Here is a 24,503-nt window from a genome sequence, read left to right as displayed (position 1 = left end):
AGTCACCCACTTCCCCCCAACCAACCCGAATACAAATGCTTATAACCATTATAAATACAATACAAATTTGCAATTATAGCCATGAAAGCAAATGAGAGAATTCATACAGGTTTCCCCCCCCCCCTCCCCCAGGAATTAGGAATTGTAAAAGGTAGTAAATGCAAAAACGAACCCTTTAACAGGAGAAAAACACTATGACAAAAATGAACCATTTTTACATATGAGTTGATGTAAAAACATCAGGAATTATTTTGTTTCTTTAATTGAAAATATTTGGTTTGAATTGAACGACGAAGAATGAATTTGTACAAACTTAAGATACCGCTTGCTTAGGCTTACCAGACGTCTCGGTTTGACCGGGACGGTCCCGGTTTTCAGCCAAAATCTCGGTGTCCCGGCCTCCCGGCCAATTTACTTCGCGTCCCGGAAAAAGATAAATTTGATTATAGATAACCAAAAAAGTCTAAAAATAATTAACAGTGAATTAATATTTAGGATAATTACTTTCTCATTTGAACATTGATGCGTAAAATTAATATCGGATTATCTTTCTAGGTTTTTTACAACAGGATTAAAATCAAAAAAGACTTCCTAAAAAAAGTCATTGCCAATAAATAGTATGTGTAACTATTGTTAATTTTCTTTATTCCTCCTTCGAAGTGTTCCTTTTTACTAAAAGAATTTGTAAATATTATTGTGTAGGAAATTTATCTGCTTTTGTCATTTCCAAGTAGCCCTGTTTTAGGTCCTTAATTAGTCACCATTTATTCATAGGATTTTGAATGAACTACCCTATAAAATACCTTAAAAACCAGCCAGAGCTGTGTACCATTTTGGATACTTGCGATACTGGGGGGGGGGGGGTCCCCGGTTGAATATTTCAGAAATCTCGCAAGCCTACACTTGCTAGATTCAAAGGGTGCAAATAGGATTGGAAGCGTGTTGTTTTAGTGAGATATTATTTTTCACATAAAAGAAACACAGGAACGATATACTTTTGGCGACTGGAACTTGATTCTTTGGTATCCATTTTCAATGAATTGGTTCCCCGTTGGCGACTGGCGACCGTTAATATAGTGGTTAACCGGTGCCATAATTAAAATTTTAAAATCTAGTAAACTCCTGATTATCCGAGGATTAGGGTGGCTCGGTAACCGTGGATAAGCGAAAACTGCGGATAATTCGAAAAATAGGTAAAACACGACATTGCTGTATACAATTGCTAAAAAATATGAATAACATCAACTCATACATTTAAATTATAGTTAAAATCATTGCTACATTTGAATGTAAGAAGTATATGTAAAAGGTAAAAACGAACAGTAACACAATCATAAGTTTAAAAAACATTTAATGGCAGTTTAAAAAAAAAAGAATGGAAAAACCTTCGGATAATCCGAGAGTCGATTAATCGGGAATTTACTGTAACAGCTGAATCAGCTGTGCCCACTTAAAGGAGGTCATAGCGCAGACTGCAGCTTTGAAATTGGAGTATTTCCCGTCCTTTTTTGAGCGGGGGGGGGCCGATTTTGGGCGTCTTCATGGTGTTTAGGGGGGGTGTGCCCTTGCTCTTGGTGGAAATGGATACAGGGGCCCGTCACAAATGACTGTTACGCGCCCTATTCCTTATAGTTTACACCTGCAACCCTACATATATTTCACCCCTCATTTTAAAAATCTCAGGCCCCCTTCAGGCTTAGGCCCAGGCCAACAGGTGTGCCTTCTCCACCCCCCCCCCCTTCCCTTTCCCGTGCACGTCCCTGAATGGACATACTTTGCTGAACAAGGTATAAAAAAATGATGTACTTACTTAACACAAACGGTCAGTCAATTATTACCGGCCAACAAATTTACCGGTCAACAGAGGAAAACCGGCAAAGTAAAAATCAAATCTTCAGTACTTTTACCAAACACTAGGTGTCAACAGACAAAACGCCTACACTACCTTTCTACTCCAAATTTTGAGGATGTCTGCAAGAAGTTACGTGCATTTTCCGACACGTAGCAATACTATTCCCGCCTTAACTAGCCAGGCTCCTGTTAATACTCAAGGTCGATTGCTAGGCGGCGCTTCCACATGGGTTTGGTCTTACGTCCGCCAAAGATAGCATAAAGCTGTAATTTCGGGACTTCAGTTTCGAGAAACTGCTAGGGAAGGAGTCTCAGATCCCTACGTACGGTTAATGACTACACTTATGATCTCCCTCCCTCACCCCCATCCTCCTCCGGTTTGTGAGCTCAAATTCAATAGTGAGTCTCTTCAAAACTAAACACTGGATTCCCTCTAGTGTGTTACTGCACAACGTAATACGTTCAGCACAAAAAAGTTAGGTGATCAATCATGTCAAATAACAGTTTTCACTAGACTCTCGCCCCCTGTCAGAAAAGATCTTCACGAAGTTCCTTTGTCTGAATAATGAGCTAGCCCATTGTCACGGATTCTATTTTTTCTTTATCCTGAACTTCTTTCCTTGAACTGCTAAATTATGGCAAAAGCATTTTTTTTTCTCGAGCCGGATTTTTCATTAAAAGGAAGATAACGGTCATTTTGGGAGTTGAATTCGCGAAAAATTTCTGAACGGAATCGAAAATTTAAAAATCCGTCGTGGAAAAATATTTTGCGATAGTTAAATTTTCGCGATTAAAATCAGCTTTCGAAAATTTAAACAACGTGAAGTGAGAAAATTTTGTTGGATAGCTCTCCATTCATAAGATCACTTATTTTGCACTGATAAAGACGTTCCTTGCAATCTCGAAACACGTGTCTGCAGTAATCTGAAATTTTGTGCAATTAAACGTTGTTATTTCTTATTTTATTTTACACTAGTGATACCCGCACGGCTTCGCCCGCAATAGAAAAATCAAAAGGTCTTTTGGTTCGCCTGTATATTTACAAATAATGTATAGTGAATTTTCTCGCCAGTTGGCTTGTACCGACGTTACGGTTCCACGTTATGATAATTTCGTATCTCGCCAACTGGCTTGTGCCCATGTTACGGTTCCACGTTACGATAATTTCGTAATTTATGATACTTTTTTTCTTAAAATTGGAATAAAAAAAGAACCACATCGAATTTTCGAAAAATCGCTTCGAGGAGCACACCCCCATGCTACATACTAACTTTGTGCCAAATTTCATGAAAATCGGCCGAACGGTTTAAGCGCAATACGCGTCACAGACATCCTACGAACATCCTACAGACATCCAGACATCCTCCGGACAGAGAGACTTTCTGCTTTATTATTAGTAAAGAAGCAAAAATAAATCAGTAATCAGTCCATTTGCTTATCAGTGCATCCCAAATTTGAACAACAATTATTGTTTCTTCTGTACAGTGGTGCATTAAATCCGGCCAGGTCGAAAAAAACCGGGTGCATGTGAAGTAAAAAATAATGTGTTTACCAAAATATTGCTTTTTCAGGGGTGCCTACCTCTAAACATAAAAGTATTTATGTTTAGAACTAAAGAGCTAATTTATCATTTGAATAGAAATTGATACAATTTTTTCATCGTAGCAGCTTTGGAGAAAACAAAAAGATTTTGTTACCCCGGTTCTGTTCAGGGTTGGATTTTTACCGGGAAAAAACTGGTTATTACCAGGACATGGGAAAAAACTAGGTTTTTACAGGTAAAAATCGTGGTAAAAACCTAGGAAATTCTATTAGCCCTTGCTCATTTGCTGGCAGGCACTGATTTATTATTTTTACCGATAAGCTTCTAGATATATTATCATTACTAATAATAAAGCAGAAAGTCTCTCTGTCCGGAGGATGTCTGAATGTCCGTAGGATGTCTGCAGGATGTCTGTAGGATGTCTGTGACGCGCATAGCGCCTAAACCGTTCGGCCGATTTTCATGAAATTTGGCACAAAGTTAGCATGTAGCATGGGGGTTTGCACCTCGAAGCGATTTTTCGAAAATTCGATGTGGTTCTTTTTTTATTCCAATTTTAAGAAAAAAAAACTATCATAAATTACGAAATTATCATAACGTAGAACCGTAACATGGGCACAAGCCAGTTGGCGAGATACGAAATTATCATAACGTGGAACTGTAACGTCGGTACAAGCCAATTGGCGAGAAAATTCACCATACATTATTTGTAAATATACAAGCGAACCAAAAGACCTTTAATTTTTCTATTACGGGCGAAGCCGTGCGGGTGCCACTAGTAGTTTATAATCATCTATTAATTTGTATAAATATATTTATTGCATACTAGAAAATAATCATTCGGTCATTGGGCAAGAAATAAGATGACGGCTTTCTCGCGCGTGCGTGAATTTCAGATATAGATTTTTTTTCCTTGTTCAAAATTATTTGGGAAGGTCATGGGACAAGTTTTGTGCTATTAAAAACTTAAATTGATAGTTCCAATAAATTTTCAAAGCTTGTCAGTAAGTATATATTAATTTAATTTAAAATAAAATAATTCATTCGTGCAATATGCGTATTATATCAATACAGATCACAATCTTATTGTAATTCACTGTACAGGCACACATAAAACGTATTTTGCTACAGACTGTTAAAGGGGTACAATGATTTAGATAGGAAAATCCATCTCTTGTCTTTTGTTTGATTAAATTGGAAAATTCATGGCTTTTTTCCTTTTTTAAAAAAAATTCACATTAGAAGTAAAAAAGGAATTTCATGAATTAGCTTAAAGATTATAATTTTTGATAATTAAATATCTGAATAAAATTACAGAAAAAAATAGTACTTTTTTAAAAGGAAAATTTTTACAACAACGCGTATTTATTATGCATTAATATAATATTAATAAAATTTATATATATATGTTATCGAGCCATAAGAACATTTTCTTTTGTTTGCTTTTTTCCAAAAGTTGGCAAACATTTTCATTTATTCTTCATTATTGATTATTTTGAAAAATATCGATACAAATTGTTTTGGAACCAATTTTCTTTTCTTAAATTCAAGGGACAGTCCCGTATTTTGAAAAATTGTACCGCGTCCCGGGGAACTTCCATACGGGACGGGAAAAATCCCATATTCTAGTTAATAACAATATTTTACCAAACGAGGCATTATTTTAAGGGAAAAAATGAAGTTTAACAAAATATTTGAAATAAAGAGCAATAAGAAAGTTTTGTGGCTGCAAACGCAAAAATTATTTTCGTTTTAATTTGGTTTTTATTTTGGCGGCAGACCATAAGTATCCGATTGATTGCTTCCTCTTTGCTCATTGACTATATAGCGCAATAAAGCCCTCAGGGGATCCTGCACCATTAAAACTAAATGAACCAACCAACTAATGTTGGAAATATATCATGCGCATGCCTCGTCAATCGCAATGAAAACGATTTTAATACATGCTCTGATTGGCGAAATTTTGAATTTTAATGCTTTGTAACGATTGAATTTTTCAGATTTATCATAAAGAGCATTCTACGTCGGAAAGCACCCCTTAAAAACGCACCATATCCAGTATTTGCACCAAACCTCAAACATACCCCCCCCCCCCCCCCTTTTCACTCCTAGAAGCCCGTCCCTTAGTTACTGTTCTTGAATCCGGCATCCCTGTTCCGGAGTGCTACGGCTCCGGAATCCTACTCAAGATTCTAATATTTGATTTAAAGAATACAAATGATCATATCACAGTACAAAACGTCTCATATTGATATTTTAATAAAGGACAATGAAAAGTTTCAAATTTCTATAACTTACATTTTAAACTGAAAAAGACAACCAAAAAGAAAAGCAAATACAAACATTAAAAAAATGTACACGCAGTATACCAGACAACCAGGCTGCAGTTACGTTCCATCTGCCTCCAGCTCGGTTATTCACTATTTCTGAATGAGGAGTTCTAGTAAGAACGAAACTGTAGTCTCAGGATGTGATAACCGTGCTGTCTGGAAAATTGCATGTAGCTTCGCTCTGACTTAGGGGCGGTAATTTACTGCCAAAATTAAAAAAGGGGCTGCACGAATAATACTTTAGAAACATGTTATACAGGAATACCAACGAGGGGATTCATGACGCAAATAGATTAAATCATGAAAATTTTTAGCGGGCAGTTTTGCAAAAGTACGGAGGGGGTGGTGATTCGTACTTGGGGATACCTCGTCACATTTGAATGAGGTGCGCCCATCGGCCATCGACCGTAAAGGCGATGGGTACCCCTATCTGAAATCAATTTAAATGTTGAAAAATAAAATTCAAAAGCTTTACATATTTCGAACATCTAACTTCGAAAGAAACTTGAAAAAACGGTGACGCTACTCACTTACTGCTTACAATAGCTGTTCTGTTTCAAAACTAATCAGAAACCCACCCATCGTCGAATAATCTTCTCTTTTCGCCTCTTTTGATCCTTATTTTGTCCTTGAACCTTTCGCAATGCTCAATAATTTATGTCATGATAATTATTTTTCTGGAATCATAGGAAATAGTAAAAACGTCACGATCCAGCTCTTACCACGTAGGAATGAATAATACCAGATCATTTGGTGAACGTCAAGAGAGAAAAAGAAATATAACTTCGTTGATATAGCTGTATCAAGTGGGTTTATTCGGAATCATTTGCAAAACCAAAAAAGAAAATTAAAAAAGCAAATAGAAGAGAACATAAAACACGCTGAAACCGCTTTAACATAAACATTCCGCTCACTGTGGAGGTGGGGTTCGACGCCATTGCCACACCCGTCTCGTATTTGCTGAATGTTCCCCCTCCCTCCCCCAGAGACAGAAAAAAATCCTTTTCTATCATTTCATCACCACTGATTTCATTCTGCATAGTCTTTTTGGTACTGTATATGACATTGCATACAAACAAGGCCGCAGAGAGGCAAGGCGGTCTCCTTGTCAGTTGTGTCCATTGAACTACTTACAGTTCAATGGTTGTGTCGCCGGGCCCTACCCGCACCACAAAAAAAGAAAAAGAAAAGAAAAGAAAAGGGGAAAAAGAAGAAAAAAAAATTGGGAAAAGAAGAAAAAAATGGGGTTAAAAGAAAAGGGAAAAGGGGGGGGAGAAAAAAATCAAAACTGCTTACGGGAAAACAATTAATTTTATTTCAAGCGCTACAACAGAAAATAGCAAAAGTAAATTTTACTTAATCTATACGTTTTCTCTTATTCGGAGTCCCCCCCCCCTTTTTCTTCCTCTCTCCTTTTTTTTGCGTCAGTGTTGCCAGGTCCCTAGGGCCCGGGGACTCTATTTTCTGACTAGGCTGACATGGCCTCTCGTCGGGCTTGCATACAAATCCGTTTTCAATATTTATTCTTTAAATTTACTGACGATTACCCAAAAATAATATCGTTTCAGGAAAAATAACTTTTCGTGACACTATTATAAGTTTCAAGTTTTTTGTAATCATTGAACAAAGTTTTCAGAAAATTCGGATAAACTTTTTCATTGAGTAGAAATTCAGCTTTACGGCAAAAATATGTTCTGAAGAAGAGCGACTGAGGAATGAATTTATCATCACTTAGACTAGAAAGTTTATTTTTTTAGAAAAACAAAAAGTTCTGCCAAGAACTAAACGAAAATACTTTCTTGTGTACTAGCACTGGTTTCTATCGTCAAATCAATATTTTCAAAACCATCTTCGGTAGCAAATTATGTCAAACATACATTTTGAAGATTTAAAACTGATTTGTGAAAATATGTCTCTCGTGTTTAAAAAAAAAAAAAAAAATCTTGATGTAGAATTCATACGAAGTCCAGTTTTTCCAAATATTATGCTTTTTTCTCTAAACTTGAACCGTTTTAATGACTTTCTCGTGATTCCCACTTTAAAACTTTTGGTTTTTATCCAGTGTTTGATTTCACAAGTAGCAATTGAAGAACAATATTCCAAAAAAACATTTCACCTAAAGTTAAAATACTGTAGTCGAACTTGCTTATAACGAGACGGATGAGACCACTAGATTTGTTCGTTATAACCGAGTGCTAGTCAGAAGCAGATTCGTGAAAAAAAAAAAAAAAAAAAAACCCAGAAAAATGCACCTGCATACTTTGGTAGTGCAGAAAAAAAAACCTTAAGAAATTGGTTAATTTGCTCTGTATTGTTTTATCTTAATTGTTTTTGGAGAATATTCAGGTCACAGAAAACCGTCATCGTTTTGCAGCTTTAAATCGATAAAGTTGGAAGTTTTCTGCGCATTTAAACAGTCATTGAACATGTAAGGGTTTTTTAGCAGTAAGCAGTAGTGGATTTTAGGGGGGCCTGGCACCCCTCCCCCCCCCCAAAAAAAAAAGGATGAATCAATTTAACTATTTTATTTATTATTTTTAATTGACTTCTTTTTTGCATTTTTATAAGGTTATTAAAAAGAACACAAAACACACAGCATATTTTGAATAGTAGTATTTTTGTTTGCTAAAGAAGTAATGCTGGAGTCAGAGGCCCAGAGTGGAAGAATACATTAACTCACTGATTTCAAATTCAAGGGAACGCATTATCGCCATTCGTCTATTAATTCTTCTTTGATGGAATCATTAATTGACTTTTTTTTTTTAATGTGTAGGCGCACCTAAAAGAGTCATTTTCATCCAGGAAGCTTTTTGCGAAATAATAGATTTCTTTTTCAGCTTATAGAAAATACAAATGAAAGAAATCATATGGTAGTTCCTTGGAAAAACCATGATTAGTAATGGAAACGGCATGTAGTATCAATATGTTATCTCAACTGTGTCATGGCTTTAAAAACATATCAGCAACTGCTTTGAAATTGACACAGATATAGTTTCTGAATTCTTCAATAAAACTTATATGTTATGAAGTTATAATTTTCTTACACAAATAATATTTTGTAGTTAAAATATAAATTAATTTACAAAACTCAAATGATGTATGGGTTTATTTAATAACATTGCCCTCAATGTTCCTAATTAAAACCGCTCATTGTGTAGCATCTTGGTGACATTAAATTGGTTTTAGTATTTAATTGGCTTGAAACGTTGAAGATGTTTTCCGTCCACATTTAAAGTATATTAGTGCATAATATTCATGTATTTAGAAGTAGATTCATTCATTGACATGAAAACCATTTAAAAATAAAGTCATGAAAACTTTGTTGGGAAACATCAAATTGTGGGGGGGGGGGGGGGTTCAGTCGGGATTAGAGAAGAACCGATTCAGATTCAGATTGAAAGGAGTCATGGCGCCAGAGCAAGTGCCCTCTTACGCTGTGTGATGGAATTGTCCTTGAGTGAGTTGGTGGGTGTGACCAAGACCAAGGTGGGGGAGATGCCCAACGAGCGAAAGCGTGTCGCCAAGACCATAACCGGTTTTTTAACAGGCAAGCCGAAAAGTCTACCAATAACATTCGGCTTCAAAAGGGCTTTAACAGTGGTATACGTTTAGAAATAGCAGTGTAATCATGTGTGTTTAGTGGTGAATATATTTTCTATTCATTTGTTCTTTTCATGATTGCATCTTTGATCCTGGAATCTTGACTAAATTTGCTGAGCTCATAGTGTATTATATACAGGGGTGGCCACCCGCCCTAGGGCAAGGGCGCACCTCCCCCCTCCCCACAATTGTAAAAAGTGTCCCTCAAAACAACCCCTTTAAAAATTTCAATGGCGCAGTCTGCGCCATGATCCCCCCCCCCCCCTCCAAATGGGCATCTCTGTTATATAGCAGGTTTAGTTTAGAGAAAGCTGTCCTAAGCTCTGAAGTGTTTGTTATGTGCTGACGCTTTTACTTCTACTGATCCGTATTTTGTTGTCTTTAATTCCCTTCAAAACTGGAGGTGGATCGGTGCATCCATCTATTGATGTCTTCAGAATTTGTAAAACTACAGAATCAGTTTTGAGGAAAAACATCTAAGCAAGTGAAGGGACATTTTTGCTTAAAAACATGGGATTTTGGAGATTGAAGCCAAGGTATTGCGCTTACTTAAACGCATCCTTATTTCGAAATTTAAATAATCATTGCTTTGTTCAAGATCCATTAGAAAACCATGCGGCCCATTTAATTCGTGCAGTAAAAAAGAATATTGAAATGTAAGGTTTAGGTATTAAGGGGCGGGGGACAGCAATTCACTCAGACGACTATCTTCAAAATTATTTCACTTTAAATGGCAATCGTGGGTAACACACAGGTCGGACATTTTGCAGGCAAAAAGGTATTTTTGCCAAGACACTGGAAAAAATGGCAAAAACAGAATTAGAAGGAAAGTTGAATTGAACTCTGTTGATTAAGGTATAGGAATGATATAAATGAAACGTAAATGAATTATCTTAGCTATCAATTTTATTATTAATTATATTTATTTATAAATTGCAAAATTTGCATTTAGTTGCAAAAGCAATCTTTTTAAATCTCCACTACAACATGTTGCAATATAACGCCCCCCCCCCCCAGTAAATATTTTTAGGACTAAATCTTTTAATAATCAAGTTTGAGCTAAGATTTTTAAATATTAGGTTTGGCACACTTTTGCCAAAGGTGAAAAAAAAAAGATAAAAACTGTTCTGGCAAAAATATTTTTGCTCATATTTGCCAAAATGGTAAAACTAGACGCGTTTTATTTATGGGGATTGGATGTAACTAGTTTAATATAATAGCAATTTAATTGTATTCTAATAATTTTTATGTTTTTATGCCTAAAATATTAAATTGCATCAGTGAAACATTAATTCCAAATGTTACGTTTGTACTGTTTTAGAGAAATACCTTTCTGATTAATACTTTGAAGTTGGAATGAGAGAAAGTGGAGAATTAAGAACAATAAACAAACTCACTGACTTTGGTTAAACTATTGAATTGTCCTAGCTATTAAATAAGAAATTCTTATCTTTTAGTTAATTTTTGGCAGAGAAGTAGTGCGAATTCCGCAATGCCATCAGGCCACAAAATTAGAAGAGGTAAACTACGAATATATCTAAAGGGAAATATAAATGTGAAAAAAATATACGGCTCTTATTAAATAACTTTTATGTTTGAAAATTACTCATAAAATAGTTCAAGTTCATTCAAGTTTAATTGAATTCTGCACAGCAGGAAATTTTTTTAAGCATTTAATTACAATATGCAAATTTTAAAACATTACCTCTTTCCCTTAGCATTACATTTAATTGTTTTAATTATTAATTTAAGTTAATAAAAACCTAGTAACGTCTCAATCGTCTGCTTTGATTTAAATTTAAATTAAATTATGCACAAAATTATATTGTTCTTTTGTAACTTTTTATAACCGGCAATTTTTCAGTTTTTGTAGGTTTTCTCTATAGCTTTTGCCACCGCCTGGCAAAAATAACCTTTTGCTGGCAGAACGACCAACCCTATCAATAAAGACATATTGCTCATTGCTCAATCCATTTGCAGCTGTGTGATGTTTTACGCATACATTTGCACTTTATTTCTGGATTGTTAAACTTTCACTTTTAATTGCGATGTACAAAGCATGATTTTTTAAACTTTTAATAAAGTTGCTCATATTCTGATACATAATGATTCAATATATTCGAATATATCGCAATCAAAAAACAAACTTTAAAATTTCAGAAATAAAGTGCAAATATAAGCGAAAAAATTTCTCATTTGTACAAATGAAATGGCACGAGCAATATATAAATCTTAAACTAAACAGCATTTTTTTTTTTTTTTGAGAATTTAAAATTTTTGTCACACATTTGTTTTACTCTCAACGTTTATTATGCATAATAAACACATTCATATTTAACAACGCGTATTCTGTAGTTCTTTCAAAGAATATTCAAAATTTAAAATTAAAAGAATCCACATTCTTAAGTATAATTTATATACGTATGACGTGTTTTTTGAATTTAAAGACTGCCTAGTTCTAACTAAACACTGTTTTAGAAACACTTTTTCAAACTAACGCATTTTAGCTTCTGAAATTGTGTGGTAACGGGGGAGGGGGGAATGAATAGCCATTCTACATTTCAAAATGCATTCACTAGCAACAAAAACGAGTGAAAGTAAGAAAAAAAAAATCTTAAATATATAGCTTTTTACATTGTTGTATGTTTGTATGTGATAAACAAAGCATATTTTATGCTCCGATAATAACAATTATGGAAGTGCGACACATTTCTTTCTCTTTCTGAACGTTTTCCATAATCACCACGTTGGATACCACAACTTTCTTTGGTAGATTTTTCCCCTTCCCCTACCCGCCTCTATCCGCGGTGACGGTGAGTGCACGCCGCAAGTTTGCGGCTTTCGACGTCTCCAGTTCCTTCTATCCCCTTTGGGTGTGACGCGTGACCTGTGAAGAAGAGGAAGAGCAAATGAAGGAGAAAGAAAAGGAAACTGAAAGTGAAGACGCAAGAGAGCGGGGATAGTGGCGGGAAGGTCCGTCTTTAGATGGATATCTTGGAGATGGTGAATTGAAATGGAAGAGTCCTCCTGATGAATAGAAGGGTGGGCATGGTTTCAGCGGGTTTTCATTATCCGAGCCGGTTTTAGCGGGTTCTCATTATCCGAGCCGGCTTCAACTTTGCTGAGTGCTTTTTCCTAAAGCTGGTGGCTGGGGAGAAGGGGGCTGTGCTGGGGGGGGGGGGGGCAAGAACCGAGCTGGAGGCAAATGTCATCTCATTCAGGGGTGTCCGCCCCCTAAGGGCAAGGGCACACACCCCTCAATGTCGCGGAGACCTCCTACCCCCAAATGAGAAAAATTCCCCTCAAAACATACCCCCCCCCAAAAAAAAAAAATTCCGATGTTGCAGTCTGTGCCATGATCGCCCCCCCCCCCCTTATTGGACCCCCCTGTCTCATTGAAGTTGAGAGCACCAACAAACTGGTATCTGAAGTAAATTTATCTCGCGAGAGAGTGTCCGCAGCATGGTGCTGTTCAAATCGTGAATTGAAGGCTTAGCTTGAGTATTTAGCAGTAAGTTACCGCGCCTAAGCCAGGGCTAAGGTAGAACTACACTGGTGTGCAAAAATTAAGGACGAAGTCGAAAAATTAGCATATCAGCTGAACGAAGAGGCAGAGTGGACAGAAAGACCAATCAGGAGATTAAGTAAGGTGATATACGGTAGCACATGCGCAGATATGCAGGCAGACGTAATGGGAGAGTGTCTGAGTAGTATAAAGCATGTTGTCGGTGTAAGATCAGTATTTCTGGCAAAGAGATTGCACGCCGTATAGCAGTTAAAATCACACCGAGTTGCTGCCTCAGCGAGAAATGGCGAATAATCAATCTGTTAGACGACATCTGGATGCTTTTACCCGAGGTCGAATCATTGGGAAGTTGGAGGAAGGCCGCAGTGTGACAAGTGTGGCTGCAGAGTTCGGAATTGTTCACAGCATCGTTTCACGACTTTGGAGACAATTTCAAACTACAGGAACAGCTATCCGGGGGTTCAGTAGTGGTCGTCCATGAGGAACCACACCCGCAGATGACCGGTATATTGTCTGACAGGCCAGAAGAAACAGGCGGCAGACAGCGGGAGAAATCGCTAGACACACGACACAGGCGACTGGACGACCGATATCGCATTTTACCGTGGGCAGAAGACTGCACGGTGGTGGTCTGTTTGCACAACGCCCTATACGGTGTGTACCTCTAACGCCTGCCCATCGGAGAAGACGTTCTCTGTGGTGCAGGGAACACCGGAACTGGAGAGACAATGAATGGGGACGAGTACTCTTTACAGATAAGAGCAGATTCAGTCTGAGTAGCGATTCTTATCACATACTCATCTGGACAGAGCGGGGAAGCCGCAATCATCCCTCGAACATCATTGAAAGGGACAGGTATGGAGGTCGCGGTGTTCTCGTTTTGGGAGGCATCATGCTTGGTAGTCGTACAGACCTTCACATCTTCGATGCAGGTTCAGTCAACGGGACCCGTTATTGTAACGAGTTTCTTCTTCCATATGTGCGTCTTTTTAGAGGCGCTATGGGTCCGCAGTTCCTTTTCATGGACGACAATGCACCATGTCATCGCACAGTAGCTGCCGAACAGCTCTTAGAGAGTGAGGATATTGAACGAATAGATTGGCCGGCACGATCTCCGGATCTCAATCCCATCGAGTATGTATGGGATTTTCTAGGCAGACGCTTGGCAGCTCGTACCTTACCACCAGTAACGATTCGGGAGCTTCGATTGGCGCTGCAAGACGAACGGGCAGCAATACCTCAACAACTCATTGACACCTTCATTCTCATCATGGGCAGACGCTGTGAAACCTGCCTAGCAGTTGGGGGAGATCATATCCCCTACTAAAGACCGGATGTTTCTTGCTGGACACCCATCACAGGGATGTTTCGGCCTTCAGTCCTATTGCGCTCCAAGCTACTTTTTCAAAAAAGCTTCTTTTTATCCCTCTGATTTCTCTTTTAGTAAGTGTTGCTTACATTACACATGTCCTTACGTGTTGGGGATCTTACGGTATTAAATGTGTTGATTTGGAAAGCTTTTGTACAGAGTTGTATTGAAAAAACCGTCTCGTCCGTAATTTTTGCACACCAGTGTACGTGCAATATACCAGACAGCTCGGTGAAATACCCAAGCTATGCCTTCAATTCACGAGTGGAACCGCACCATGCTGCAGACACACTCTTACTTATTCACGTCATTCACTAATCCAGACTGATGAGTTCTAATAAGAACTAAACTGCAGTCTCTGGATGTGATAACAGGGCTGTCTGATCTATTGTTTGTTAGGGTTTTTGCTTGAAATTCTTCATATTCGTATTCCTCGTTTTGTACCTCGCTTTGATGTCACTGTTTTTTTTTTTTTTTTTTTTAGTTTTTTTTTTTTTTTTTTTTTTCATCTTCTTTAGCTTGAACTTCAGCTAAAAAATCTTCGGGACATTCCTCAAAATAATTTTTAAAAAAAAAACCGCCGTCTTTTTAATTTTGTTCGCAGAATTGAAAACTCCTTACTTGACTTCAGAAAACAAAGCAAATTCCAATTCCAAGAAAGGATTAGCTTAGCTAGTACTAGAAGATGTGGAACGCAAAATATAAAATTCATTATTCATAAAAAGTTTTGCTCGTTAAAACCGGGGTTTGCTTGTTAAAAGCGATTTATACACCCATAGATTCAACCTTGTACTAACCAAATATGTCTGATTTCCTCCTGAAATCCAGATTCTTGCTAAATCAGGGCTCATTATAAACGAGTTTGACTGCATTTTAAATCTAAATCGGTAAACAATAAATAAGTAAAAAAATCAAAGCAACAGCACCTTTTCAAGAAAATTGAGGCAGCTTTTCTATTCAGAAACGTGTTTGCGAAACAAATTGCTTTTTATTTCATTATCGAATTTATTTTGAATTTTTTTCATGCTTTTTTTTGGGAGGGGGGGGGGAGTCTAGGCAAAAACCAAATTAAAAAGATATATAAATGGAATTGTTAAAGCACATTGTACACGAAGCAATCAAATGTATATCATTATTTATTTTCATTTTTAAATTTCTGAGATGATTTTTTCTATCATATAGCGTTCAATGAAAAATAAGGTTTACAAAAACGTTCTTTCTTATAAATTTGATGGCTTGAAAGTTGGAAACGAAGCGTCAATCAAGTCCTACAATATTTGCAAATAATGCACTGTACACTTTACTTAAATATATTTATCCATAATATGTGCCAATTCATGCGAAAACTCGAAATTACGGTGTGATCGTAGCATTATGCCAATTTTCGAGAATTACCCTAATTATTTAAATTATGTTGTAGTTAACAAGTCATATGAGCTGTGCAGGGAATCACATCGGCTAATGTGGTTAATAGCCATAATGTCACAGTTAAATTTCGTAGCGCTCTGAATAATCAACATATTGAGTGATCATTTATCCGAGATTTAAATATTTGATCCATTTTATTCCGTTTTTAAAAATTGCGTTTGGGAAAGGTAATTATTGATTAATTAGTTCGTACTTATACTTTCAAAATGATTTTCAGGGGTGTTTCTTGCACCGAAAAAGAAAATTTATTTAAGAAAACTTTTCCAGTTTTGAGCATAATTTTTTTTTTTTTTTTAATCTTTAATCTTTTTTTTTTTTTTTTTTTTTTTTTTGAGCAATTACGATTGCTTATTGTTCTTATTTGACAGTCCTTGACGTTGTGGTTCCTTTTTCAGCTTGGACCAGCAGCACCACCGCCCACCGGCGCGGCTGCTCTGGTCCTGAGCACTGTCCCCCGGAATCCACTTCTGCTGGGTGGTGGCGTCCATGTCCTACACACGCATGCTCATTCACACTCGCCTACACGCGCGCGCCTTTACACACATACACAGGCCTCCGTGCACACACTTAAGCCTATACACACACAACTATACACACATAACCACCCAGGAGGAGCGACATGCTTGGGGGGGGAGCCATTTCTAGAAACAATAACTCTAATGAGTAGGGTCTTATCGCAACTCGTGATTGCGAAAAACATAATTTGAATTCAAAGTTTCAGAATTCAAATTAAAGTTGATTGGAGGAAGAAGGTTACAGGTCCTTTTTTTTCTCCCTGTAATCTTGATTTCTTTTTTTTTTTTTTTTTTTTTTTTTTTTTGTACGAAGTTGATACACAAAAACACTACAACTTGTGCACCTCTCGTAGTTCTATGAATTTCGGACAATTTTCAACTTCATGTCAGGCACTAACGCAGACAGAATTTACACTATGTGGAGTGGAGTGAGTGTCATAATAGTCCTGTATGGGTATAAACTGTCATATTGTGATTAGCAAAATGTGTTAAAACCATAGATTTTGGAGGTTTGACCCTCAAAGTCCCCTCGATGTCACTGGGAATTTTTTCTTTTAAAAAAACTTGATGAGATAATGATCAAAGTTGAAAAAGAATAAAGCATAAACATTCATTTTTTAATAAACTTTCATTATCTGTTCAGGTATGTATAAACGTCCGGTAACATTTTGAAAAACGTAATTAAAAAAAATTGTATATATTCGTTTTAAAATAAAAATTTCGAAATAAGAGCAAATTTTAAACTACAGAAAAATGAAGTGCGCATGAAAATGTGCCATATAGTTCGTGCTTTTTTAAATGGACATAAAAGAAAAACTTGATGCACCTTATTTCATGTTTCAGGTAATATATTATATGAACTTTTTTCTCCAAACTGACCGAAATCCGTCAAAAGCAGGCACATCACTTCGACGTTTCCCAGGAAAAGGGGGGGGGGGGTGTCAAAGGGTGTATACTCAATGCAAGTAAATCAAAAAACAACCCTATATATTTATTCACTACAAATACAAATGGGACAACCAGCAGCAGGCTCTGAACCCAGCTAGTCAGTTTATTATTCCCCAATAAAGATCCACCCCTTGCTCATCACCGCCTCTTCCGGTAAGCTGTTCCGAACGCCCACAACCCTACAAAAGTCATAATTTTTCCTAATTTCCAAGTTAGCCTCAGATTTGAATAGCTCAAAACAAGGACCCCTTATCCTGCTTTCCATGCAAAAATTTAACCCATAATTATCTTTAATTTTGACAAGTATAAACAACTGAATAATTTGCTCCAGGCCATAAATAGTATGCCTTTTTAGTCTGGTATCATAATCTAAACCTGAAAGTCCCCTTACTAGCCTAGAAGCCCTTTCTTGAACCCTTTCGAATACAGAAATATCTTCCTGGGATAAGGAGACAAACCTGAACAGCATACACTAAATGAGGTTTTACCTAGCTCCTATATAAAGGTTAAAGACCCCTCTTAGATTTGTTTGAACTACATCTATTGATACCAAGTATTTTGTTGGCTTTGTTTATTGCAATGTTGCATTTTTGACTAAACTTGAAATCCTGATTTATTAAGAAACTTAATTTCTCAAATCCAGAGGGGAGGGGCAATTGCCTCCTTCTGCCCCCCCCCCTCCCCTAAATGACGGGTCTGGTCAAAGACTGAAAACTTTCATTCCTGCCTAGACTTGAAATTCATCGCAAACGATCAATAAACACGTGAAAAACGTAATCAACGATTTACATAACTGAGTTATAATAAAGGGTGTTTTTTTTTTAGAGGAATAGAACTTTAAGTTAGCAACACTGCTTGATATATTTTGATAGCTGTCACTTGTTTTGTGTTCAGTTTGGTTTGCCATTTCATCATGAATAGACAACAAGACGGTGCAACATGCCACAGAGCGCGTGTCGCAATTGATTTATTGAAAGAAACGTTCGGTGAACGAATAATTTCGCGTAATGGACCCGAGAATTGGTCTGCAAGATCATGCGATTTAACACCGCTGGACTACAGTTTGTGGGGCTATGTGAAGTTTCTGGTCTACACCGATAAGCCACAGACAATTGACGCCATGGAAGAGAACATTGGCCACCTTATCACTGACATACGGCCCCCATTGCTGCAAAAAGTGACTTTCTCCGAGCCAGCCGAGGTGGCCATATGCCAGAAATCATATTTAAATAAAAATGGCAAAGAATCATCTTTCGAATAAAGCAACATTCATGGCAATTAACAACATTTAACTGTGTTTTATCTGAACCTAAATTTCTCTACCTCTAAAAAAAACACCCTTTAAAACAAGTGCTACAATAATAAAATTTCGTTTGTTGCCAGTTTTAAAGAAATCGTACGCATAAAATCATCCGTTTTACTATCCTTTTTCTCAGTTATAAGAACCTGAGAAGATTGAAAAGGGGGGGGGGGGGGGAGATTCTCATCATCTTCATTCATAACCGAGGCATTTCTTTTCATGGAACCTTTTTTACCAACCGATTTTAACCTTAGTTGGAGAACCTAAGCCGTCGACCGAAGCTCTTTTCAATCAACTACGGTTCATGTGTCCATCGATACAGTCGGAAGAAAATATGTTTCAAAACGCACCTTTTTACAAGGGGGGGGGGGCGATGCCATGGTTTACGAATGTTTGTTACGCCAAAACAGGGTAGGATTAGATTACTTATGCCAGCTTTAGTTTAAAACAGAGGTTCCCAAACTTCACACCTCCGTCAACCCCTCCGGAAAAATTACGAACTTCGCGGACCCCCCCCCCCCCCCCTTCCCCATTCGGCTTGCAAAAAAAAAAAAAAAAAAGATCTGACACAGTTCAATTTTTTTTTTTTTTTTTCTAATATATATTTACGCTTTTTTCTCTTTAAGTTAATGAACTGTTCTGTATATTTTTCAGAGCTCTTGTCTGGTTTTTATTTCTTACATTTTTATTTTGAGTTATGGAAGTAAAATTGTATTTGAAATTCAATTAGGAATAAAAATATTATCACCAAATCTCTACAATATGAGTCTTGAAAATTTTGGAGCGAAAGTTTTAATCGAAGTATATTATCCCAGCTGTAAAAATGTGCCTCAATGTTTGCATTTTACTTGATATTGTTTTGTAGCAATATGAACTTCGTCATGTGCACAAAATTAATTAGTGTGTAGTGTGTTCACTTCCGAGAGCTCCAAGGGGTTGGGGGGGGGGGGGCTGCTGCGTGCGTCCCGCATGTACTTAAGCAAGAACTTTTTTATTCCTCATAAATGTGATTTCTTTTTTAATTAAAATATCGTTACTCGTCCTTCAATCTCAATTATATTTAACGTTTTAGCTGGATAGCACCGCGGACCCCTGGCATGGACTTGCGGACCCCCGCGGATCGGCGGAGCACAGTTCGGGAAACTCTGGTTTAAATCATTGACATTAATGAATAAAAAAGGACGCTTTGAAACCAATTTGCATCACGGGGAAACGGCGAAATAATCATACCTATAGTGCATTCAGGGAGAATTGGTAGCGGAAGTAAACAAATAGGGTTGCTGTTTGGCGGCAACATTTTCCACTTTCATGAATTGCTCAGTTGATTGGCAACTCTTCTCAGAAACATTTGGCTTATCTGTTTGGCGCTGCTTTTGCCATCACATCGCCAATCAGACAACGAAACCGCTTAGTGTCATGTTGTTTTGTTTTCTTCCACTATCCGTTCTCACTGAATTCATTATACTATTGGACGAACTGTAAATCAGACTTACGTTTACCATCTAACTCGGATGAATACTTAAGCATTTTATGAGGTTTTTTAAAAAACAACTCCTTTATTTCATTACCTATTGCGTCAGCATGATAGTTTTTTCATTTGTGTACTCACGTCGGGTCGAGTTCGCACATTCAGAAAACAAATTTTAAGATTTCTTTTATGTGAAAACACTCACGTCAGCAAAGTTTTGTAATCCTTAGCACAGAACAAAATAGAAATAGTGTTGCATGAAATTTTATTTTGATTCCTATCATTGGTAAATAAGAAAAATCAAAATTCAAAATGTGTATCAACTATATCCGATCTCCCCATATAAATCATTGAAGTGTCACAAAGTAAACCGACATGATACTAATGTATCCTAAGTAAGTGCACTGAAATCACAATATCACAAGAAAGCATCTATCATCTCATATAACTTCTGTTTCCAGAAGTTAGTTTTTAGTACTAAAATATAAAAAACTCGTTTGAGATTTGAATCTTCAAACACAATGTTCTTTTTGTCACAACAGTTGAAGCTCATTCATTCGGACTAACTGGGACTAAAGGCAATTCGGATAGTATGAAAAAATGGCTTAAAAATTCCTTGAAGAAGCATATGTATCTTTTATTACAGCAAAGAAACACTGCTTTGTAATAAATTTCATAGGATTGTTTTACTCGACCCAAACATTATCCAAAAATCCTACAAAATCAAATTATGTACCTGAATATCAAAAGAAAAAAAATGAATTCAAAAATCAGTTCGCTGATCACAACAGCGTAGCCGACCACGCATGGTTACTCGCAGCTATCGACACTATCGGCCAGCGCTCTCGCGATGAGTTAACTTATTCCGCCAGCTATTAGGAATTCATAGAACTATATTTACCCCGCCATCAATTAGGAATTCATAAAACTGAACTTACACCGCCATCTATTTGGAATTCTTAGAACTAAACAATCAATTAAACCTTTTTTTTTTTCAATTACAAATACTTCGGTCAATCTGATGAGAAAAAAAAATAGCCTATAGCCTTCCTCAAAAAATGGACTATTCAACACAAAAAGAATTTTTCAATTCAAACCAGTAATTCCTGAGATTAGCACGTTCAAACAAACAAACAAACTCTTCAGCTTTATAGTATTAGTGGAAATGTTATTCAATCAAATACTTCATCATTTATTGTTCAGCTGCAGAGGTGTCGGATTTACGCTCCAAGTACACCACGGGTCTTAGATTGCTGTAATTTATATTTCGAAACCTATGCAAGAGTTGTACATTTAATGAAAATAAACACCAAATGCTTGGCGCACTTTTAGTTCAGCTATCATAATTTAAAATTATTATTTTGTGAATATATAACTTTTTTTCAACTCAGCAAATTCGAACCAGATAAACGGAAGCCGGATAAACAAGGTTCTACTGTATTACAAAAGTAGAAAAGAATAAATAACATTTACGTGGAAAAACCAAGAAACTCACTTGGCTAATATACTTGAAATAAATGAGTAATACATCAAAAGAAAAAGGATTGTTTTTTTAAAACAAACTGAATACATGCTCTTTTCCGAAATCCATTTAACCAAAAAAAAAAACCTGGTTCAAAATTATAATTAAAGCCATGTTTTAGAATTTCGAGCAGATTTTCAGCATTCTTCGCAAAACTCGGAGAATTAACGAAAAGAAGGATTTTATGGTGTTTTTAACCGAAGTTGAACCTCTCACAGAATATTAAAATTCAATAACAATTTTTCAAAGTCATCATCCGGAAAAAGTTGGAAATTTCTTTTGCACGATTTCATTTCGTTCTTTCATTACGTAATGTATTCAACTGTCAAAAGTAAAAATGGCGCTCTATTTTGTAAAAGGTTTTTCACACCAACGAAATTTTAATATTTCAAAAACGTTTTCTGATTTTATTTTCTGCTTCCCCGTAGAGAATTCTTTTAGATTATTCCGATGATGCATCTTTCCTTTTCCTCTACGAATGGCAATTAAATTAAAATTTTTGTCATCATTATTTCATGCAACTGATGCGTCATAATCTAATTAAAATATTTTTTAAAAACTTTTTACACAAATGACGTCTTTGAGTCAGATAAATAAAATATAAATTAGACTATATCTAAAGTGATGGATGAAAAATCCGATCTCAACGGACCACAAAAGTAATTAGAATGCGAGATAAAGATTTTTCAGTTTGGTTTCAATAAACAATATTTAAAAGCGTACTCCCATTCTGAATTTAAACAAGTTCATTCCAAAAATGAATATATATATATATATATATATATATATATATATATATATTCCAGTGGGGCTGTGTAAGAGGCCATTTGGCCTTTACCAGACCTAGTGCACTCCCCGACAAGGCATCAGTCTTTCATCTGCCACCATTAAGTCGCTGATGCATGGCACAAATAGTATTTGACGCCCAGCTTCTTCCAGAGGCACTTTGGCTCGCTTCGATGCGAAACTGCACTAGGAATTTAATTTTTCCGGGAGAATTCAAAGCCAAACGAATACCCAGGGGATCTTTTACATGCTGCATAATTATGCGACATGGGCGCTGATGATTTTCTACATCTCGAAAATCCACCGACTGGCCGCCTAAGGTTAAAATCCGGGTAAAAAGTGTAGAAGGCCAACGCCTTACCATCACGCCACCAGCCGGATTTCTGAAAATATATAAAAGTTTTTTTTTTTTTTTTTGATCGCGGCAGTTTCTGCGTCATGGTGAAATCAAAATAAATCAGCTAAACATCCATCGAAAGACAGGAGAAAAAGATCATTCCATAGTGACTAACGTAACATTCGCAGCTGATATTCGTACTCTTTTTACTTACACCGGGAGTAAAAATAATTTTGTTTTGTTTAATATGCAGATTTAAAATGTACAAGGTGACTATTTTTCACCAAAAAAAGCATCATGACTCCCGAACATTTTTGCAACCCTGAGAAACAATGCTTATGTTACGAGGCAAATTTTTCTGAAAGTTACGCTGGCATATAAAATTGGCCGATATATTTGTAAGAAGTAAACAGTATTTTTAAAAAGTATACTAAATTTATTACAGATGAATCTTTTTTGGCCGTTAATGGTACTTTTACGAAAAACTACGTGTGACTAACGTAACCATCGAATAAAAAGCAATAAATGCATATAAAAAACTTTTTGTAATTAATCTCTTGCGCTTATATTACTTTTACACTTTTTAGGAACCTTTTTTTATGTTATATTATGATTCTTTCTTTACTTTTTTTCTATATTAGTGTAAGAAATTGAATGGAAGGATTCAGTTCAATTTACTCAATTTGAATGTGCGAAAAAAAAATAAATAAATGAATAAAACTGCTTTTACTAACTGAATAAGATCATTTTTGGGATCATTAAATTCTAAATATCTCTCTTTTAAAAAGTTAACATTATACAAGTTGATAGTTTCACCAAATTCTAGTATTCTGTCGCTATACTATTTATCTTCATAAGAAATTCCGCAGTACTTTTCAACGGCATATTATTTTTTAAGGTTTACTGGTTCATCGAACGAATAGTGTTGTGCATCCTGAATTAAAATGTAATATTTAAAAAAAAATATTCGAACATTTTTGCAGAATGCATTTTAATTTTGGATATCATCTCAAATGTTTAAATTTCTAAATGATCATTCGTGAATTTTCTGAAATATTCTGCGGCAGTGATTATTGTCACTGTATCATGTAACATCTTTAAATGTTTTCCAACGAGCTGCCATTACTTCATTTTAATAATAGGTGAAGATGTATTTTCTAAAAAGCAGAGACGTTCTCCTTTGTTAAGACTGTCTTTCTATTTTCTTAATTCTTTAGCTTGGATTCTTGTGTTGAATGCACATTCAGCAAAGTACTCATTTTACTTTAGTCCCCCTTTTTTTTAAAGAATAATTCTTTAAATTGGAAGTATATTTTTAAAGATCTTTTAAAAAGTATTTTTCTAAGTAGACAGAGGGTCTACAATGTAATATTACTGGTATTTTTCAGCCTAAATATTTTTAATCAATATAGAATGCCTACTATTCAAAATTGTTCATGAAAATGTACATTAAAATAAATAAGTTTTAAATATTAGCAGTCATTTTTAAAATGATACGTTAGTCACAGCTCAAATGTTACGTTAGTCACACTAATTATTTTATATTTACTGATATTAAAATAAATATTTTGGACTTTTTAAATATATGATACAGATGTAAGAAAATAAAAAGTGCTGTTTGTTTTAATCATCTGATTTAGTTTTTAAGCAGAAAATAGTACATTTTTGTGACTAACGTAACGTAAATATTTTCAGTGAAATAACCAAACTAATTAAAATATTTGTATTATAATGTGTGCAAAAAGAACAGTTAATTTTATTGGGCCAACATCTAATCTTTTAGAATAAACATGGTTCTTTTAAAAAATTTCAAAAACTTTTACATTACACAAGAAAACTTAGACGCATGTTTTTTGCGTATGCTAAGCCTTTTCTACAACCTTGCACGTTTAGAGCCAGAAGAAAAACACCGTATGAAATTTTTGCAAACTGCTACTGGATTTATGTACTAGAAAGTATGCTGAATGAAATGATATGTCA

Source organism: Uloborus diversus, chromosome 2 (assembly GCF_026930045.1).
Source record: "Uloborus diversus isolate 005 chromosome 2, Udiv.v.3.1, whole genome shotgun sequence".
NCBI lineage: Eukaryota > Metazoa > Arthropoda > Arachnida > Araneae > Uloboridae > Uloborus > Uloborus diversus.
Note: the sequence above shows the minus strand (reverse complement) of the source record.